Source organism: Adiantum capillus-veneris, chromosome 3 (genome assembly GCF_014529385.1).
Source record: "Adiantum capillus-veneris isolate H3 chromosome 3, ASM1452938v2, whole genome shotgun sequence".
NCBI lineage: Eukaryota > Viridiplantae > Streptophyta > Polypodiopsida > Polypodiales > Pteridaceae > Adiantum > Adiantum capillus-veneris.
Genome location: NC_140933.1, coordinates 94,180,055 through 94,186,713, shown reverse-complemented (window position 1 = coordinate 94,186,713; position 6,659 = coordinate 94,180,055).

Below are 6,659 nucleotides of genomic sequence, written 5' to 3'. Positions count from 1 at the left end.
ATTGTTTGAAGGGCTGCATAAAAGAACCTGTGTTTGAAATTAATTAAGGAACATTGTTTGTATATGTAAAACAGTGTGGTAAAAAGTGTGCGTGTGGGGTGGAAAGTGGGGACTGGCTCAGGTTGCCAGTCAAGGATGGGTAATCTGGATTAGTCGAGAAACTCTCCACTCTCTCTTATTAAGAGAAGTGAAATTAAAGACTCATTGTGCCATGAGACGAGATGGCCCAAATCTACGTGACACAAGATTACTATTTAGTTTAGACTAAGTCTTATATCATATTTATGGTTTATGGATGACGGTTGTGCTTCTTAAACGTGAGGAAAAAGGCGTCATTTATGGATTCTAGATATGTCAATGAGATTTCATCTTTATGTTAGGAAACAACTTCATTAGAATCCTAGATTTATCAACCTGGCTTGTGGCGTATGACCCTTATAACCACGTAAACGATGGATAGAGGACTTCCTCTCTTCTATTGCTCGTATCTCTACTTTGTGGAAATGGAGTAGGGTGTCATCATCAGAGAAAGGAGAATAAATGAAGGCCATCTATCAAGTCGCCCCAATTTTCTCGGGGCTAGGGACCTCACATCTAGAATCTCTCTCTCTCTCTCTCTCTCTCTCTCTCTCTCTCTCTCTCTCTCTCTCTCTCTACCTTAAAAAATACAATCACCCTCTCTCTACCTATTTTTTAGCAATTGAAGTCAACAGTTGAAGTTAACAATTAAAAGTCAATGGTTGACTTTTAAAAAGTCGACAGCCTTATAAAAACCTAATGTTCACCTAAAGTCAATTGTTTTTTGAGTTTTTGTCACTTTTAGACAGCAAAGAAAAGCAACCCTACTAGGTGCCTTTATAAGCAAAGGGGAGGCACCATTGCCAAACATAGTGCCAGAAAACCACACTCAAATTCACACATACATTTGGCATCCTCTTGCACATTGTGAGAGCAAGAGAAAGCAAGGACTATTGTTGCATAACAAGTCAAAGAGAAAAAGAGAGAAGGACGCGCCGGACAAGGACAAGCAGGACTTATGCTTTTTATGCACTAAATATTCCCCACATAAGGGATTATGGAGCCTACGTGCTCTATGTATTATGGAGTCTTGAGTACTTTGTGGATTTGTAGATATATGCTTATCGAGGAGATAAAGGGTATATCTAAATAATTTCTCTTCAAAGAAGGATACCAAATTAGGATAGAGGATTAGGATTTGTTCTCCACTCTCTGTGTTTATGTGCATGTAAAGGATTTTCCTTAGTAATAAAGATTCTTCTTTAGGGGAGGGATTGGCCCCTCTAGTCCCCAACGTTGTGTTAACTATTTTCTCTCTATCTCTCTCTTATTTCAAATTAACTACTTATTGTGGAAGGATACGCTTCCGATCTTGTGACACCAACCCACAACCAAGGGCCATTGAGAAGCATATAAGCTGTGTGCGAAGTATGTGAAAGGTGTATTCTCTAACAAGTCTCTAAACCAAAACATCTCAAACTATAGGGAGATTGTGCTCAAGTTTAAGGAAATCAATGAGTTCCAGACGTTGGAAGGCTTCAAGAGAGGCCTTACATATGGCTACCTTGAGTACGTGGAGCCATTGCAGCCTAAGGATCTATCTAAGGTCATTACTTACCCGAAGATTTAGGATGACATTCATCTGTGGGGTGCATTTGACTTGAATGATAAGGTCACTGACAATGAAAATGGTTTAGGGGATTAAGAGAAAAGGATGTCGTAGTGACAAGGGTGGGGATAGCGGCGATAGGAAAGGCTGGGGTTGTCATTGGTCCAAAAAACTACAACCATCCAAGAAAAAGAGAGGTTTGGAAATCCAAAAGAAAGAGCATCATGAAAAAGTATGAAAGGAAAATCATTGCTTTAACTACAACGAAGTAGGACATACCAAAGGTGAGTTCCCAAAGATAAAGGCTAGCATGAGCAAAAGTAAGTCAAGAGAGAGTTTCATTAGCAGTGCATTACAACAATGCATGTTTGGACTTTCAAGTCATGCACTTGGCTAGAGCAGACGTGTATTTAGGCAAGGAGTGGTTGTATAGCTTGTGTCCTAGCCTTTATCGTAGCTATTTTCATGATCTTAGTGTCTCCAATACCTCTCTCATTTCTTTATTTGAGCTATTCCTTGCCATCGACGTCGACCGGGTTGTAGTGGTATATGCTTGTTACCCTCTTTTGAGTTTTTCTTTCGTAGATGAAATTGTTTTTGTAGGTAAAACACAATAAAAACATGACTTTAGAAGAGACCCATCCCGTTTGGAATGCATGTGATTCTAAAACTAAAAACTACAAAGCAAAGGAGACCCTTATAAAAAAGTATGTGGATGACGACAGGATTTCATGGATGTGTTCCCAAGAGACTTGCTAGATGGCTTGCCGCCACCTAGGGAAGTAAATCACGGCATCGATGTTACTTCAAGATCTAAGCCTATAAGCAAGATAGCTTATAGAGTAAGCCACTTTGAAGCTCAAGAGGTGGGAAAGAAACTAACTAAATACTCAAACAAGGCCTTTGTTAGGCCTATTTTATCGCCTTGGACATTGTCCATTCTTTTGGTAAAGAAGAAAGATGGTTCCATGTGAATGCGTATGGATTATAGAAGTGTTGATCAAATAATGATAAGGATAAGTTTCACATGTCTCGTATGGATGAGTTTTTTTATTCTTTCAATGTGAAAAAGTAATTCTCTAAGAAGAACCTGAGGTCTGACCGGCTATCATCGGGTTAATAATTAGGGAACAAGACGTTCCCAATATAATGTTCTAAACTCGTTTTGGCCATTAGTTCTTGATCATTCCGTTTGGTTTGACCAATGCACCGGCTATATTTATGATGCTAAAAGACATTATTTTACATCCATACTTAGGGAAATTAATAGTAGCTTCCCTACATGAAATACTATCATATAGTAAATCATGTAAGGAACACATGAATTGGGTTGCATGATTCGTTATTCGACATTCATTTTGTTCGTGAATAATGGTCGATTAATACGTTCTAAAGATTTATTCGTGCGTATTATTCGCTGCCACGTCAGCCTTTTTCAAAAAAATGTTTTATTGCTTACATATCGATTGATAAACTATCGATCGATTAAATATCGAGACCGATAGGCTTTCAATCGATAGTATAAATCGATCTATATGTTTTCGATCGATATAGTAGTAGTATATAAAGCTCAATTTGTATGTTTTAGCTACAATTCCCTTCACCAAAGTGTCAGGTTATCTCCGGCATAGAAAGGTTGAGTTGTCAACTTAAAAAATCTTTGATTTTTTAAGAAAATACTATTTTTAATGTTTATACATTAAAAATAAAATAATGATATAGATTTGAATCACTTATAATTCTTAACAATAGAAGTTATTCTTTAACTCTATTGATAAGATTAAATAAATTACTCTAAGCAATAGAGACTATACTTTAGCTCTACTTGTTTAAGAATAGATAAATAAATAATTGTATGCATTAGAGGCTACTTTTCTAGATATAGTGCGAATGTATAATTCTAAACATTAGAAGCTATACTCTTAGCTCTATTTGTTTTAGAATAGATACAAAAAGTGATATTTGATGGTTAAAATCTATCATAGCTATAATATGTGCACAAATAATAGTGTTAGTTCATACATTTTGGAACATATACACATACATGTAAGGTCTTTTGATTGTCATGAACAAATGTTCTTACCTCCATATAGACATAGAATAGGTCCGCTTAGTGCCTCTTGGTTGTTTTGAGATGATTCTCTTACTTCCAAGTGAGGTTTAAGGTATGAAGTAGGATTCACTTGGTTGCATAGAATAGGTCCACTTAGTGCCTCTTGGTTGTTATGAGATGATTCTCTTACTTCCAAGTGAGGTTTAAGGTATGAAGTACGATTCACTTGGTTGCATAGAATAGATCCACTTAGTGCCTCTTGGTTGTTATGAGATGATTCTCTTACTTCCAAGTGAGGTTTAAGGTATGAAGTACGATTCACTTGGTTGTTATCAAGCTTATGCTCTTACCTGTAAGTGAATACGGTGGATTACCTATAGAATTCACTAGGTTGTGATCGAGCGAAAGCTCTTACCTCCTAGTGAATATTAGTCATGCGTAGTACTTGGGAGTCACATGGATGTTATCGATCTCATGCTCTTACCTCTATGCTGATATAGAAATTAGACACCTTAGTTATTTTAGGGTCGATTGGTTGTGTTTGAGCAGTAGCTCCTACCTCCAAGAGACATAGATAGTGGAATGTGAGATGAATCCATCGCTCATCTAGGTTGTCTTGAGCAAACGCTCTTTACCACCTAGTAGCCAAGAATGATATATCCATTGGTGATCTTCCCTAAAATATTATCTTAACACTATTCATTCATCATTTTAATTTAGCAAATCATATCTATAACCTTTTATCTTTCTCATTGCACTATTATGGTGAAAATTTATAATCATAGTGTACCTATTGATTGCAGGATATATTTTGTTGAAGTTAGAAAGCATGGTGCGAGGAAAAGAGTGGTCGTATGTGGAGGAAAAAGAGAGAGGCAAAATAGTTTCGTTTTTGGAATGCAAACATTGTGGGCATAAGTGGCACGGCAATGCAACTCGCATCAAAGAATATTTATTCGGCACTAGTCCCAATGTGAAAGAATGTGGAGCACCACCTAACGACATATGGGTCCATTTTGCAGGGTATGTAAAGAAATGCAAACAGGCAGGACTTCTTCCTAAGAGACAGAAGGGCATGACAGGTGCGTCATCTGTCAACATAGAAGAAGTGAGTGTGGATCAAGAAGACATGCGAGCTAACCAAGGACCTTCAATGGGAACAACCCGAACACCTCAAAGTCCTTACACTTTTTCAAATGGTGCCATGGGAGGGATAGATGCTAGTCCCTGGACATCCAGCAGAGCCGATACGCCTGGGACTCTACAGACAGCATTCACTCAACAGGACATGCTCGAATTGCATCTAAAGTGGACAGAAGCCTTCATGGCTTGTGGAATCCCATTTAATGTCATAAGAAATCCTATTTTCAAAGATGCGCTAATGTCAACTGCAAAAAAAGGATTCATCTATCCTGATTATAATAAAATGCGAGCAGAGTATGTTGACAAAGTCAAGAGCAGTAGAGAAGCGATTCTCAAGTGAACAGCGCTTGACTTTGTTCCAACGTTTGGCTGTACCATAGCCCTCGATGGGTGGACCAACTGTCAAAAAAAAACATTGATTAATGTCATGGTAATTTGTCCCAAAGGTGCAATGTTTTTGGAGGCCATTGATACCTCATTGAAAGAGAAGGCATCCCTCTACTTGACAAAGGTATATGAGCGAGATATTGCTCGACTGGGTGGACCGAAGAATGTGACAGCTATTGTTACAGATAATGATTCAAACTACAAAGGAGCGGGTTTAGCCATCATGGAAAAGTACTCAGGAATTACATGGATTGGATGTGCAACTCACACCTTGAATTTACTTCTAAAGGATATGGGCAAATTATCATTCATAAAACAGGTTCTTATTGACGCCAATCACATAGTCAAGTTTATACAGGAACATCAGTTTACATATGCTTTATTTCGCTCCAAGTCTTCAAAAAAAGCACTTCAAATCTTCTATGCCACACGGTTCGCTACATCATACTATGTTTTGAATAATCTTATTGAAGTATGAGCGGCTCTTACAGAAACTATTGCAGATTGTCGTTGGGAGGCTTGATTCAGCAAGTATCCAAGCCATTGCGAAGCAGCTCAAAAATGTGTGTCCTTGGTACAATCTCCTCTCTTTTGGCGAAACGTTGACAAACTTCTTGGGGTTAGTAAGCCCTTTGTGGAACTACTAAGGGTTGTCGACACAGATAAGTTTGTCATTGGTAAGGTTTATTGGATCATGTCTGAGGTGTTGCGTCAAACCAAAGAATACAACCACTACATTGCAAGAGAGGGATCACAAATCCTGCATCTTGTGGAAAACACCATTGCATGGTGCTGCATTTGTAGGTGATGAGAGACTTTAGAAACGTCTGCTCGCAGTTGTTGCCAGGCGACGATGGCATGGATGCGTTCCAGCAGAGGATGGATTAGCCAATAGGGAAGGAACTTTCGGAGATCCCTGGGTTCTTAATAGCGTAAAAAAGATTTCAGGCCCAGTATGGTGGAAAGAATATGGAGGAGATGTAGTTGAGTTACAACCCGTGGCAACCAGGGTGCTTTCGATCGTGGCATCTAGTGGTAGTTGGGAGCGCAATTGGTCTTCTTATGACTTTGTGCACTCAAAGCGCAGACTCGCTTAAGTCCTGCTTGTGCTGCAGACCTTGTGTGCATATTTTGTAACATGCGTCTCCTTCATGCACCCACAAAGATAGCCACACGTGCGACCGAAGTACACTTTGGAGTGCTTCAAACTCAAGAAACTGTGACGGAACAGAGATGTAGCGACGATGAGATGGAGTGGGAAGTGGCTACAGAATGTTCAGATAATGAAGAGGTTGATGACCTGGTGCCTGTGATAGAAGGCGAAATGTAAATATCTTTTCATGATAATGTATCTCACTTTTTCTCATTGTAGCTCCCTATTGAGTTATATATCTCACTTTTTTTATTTAGTAGCAACAAAGTAAAGTATTGAAGAGAATTCACATAAAC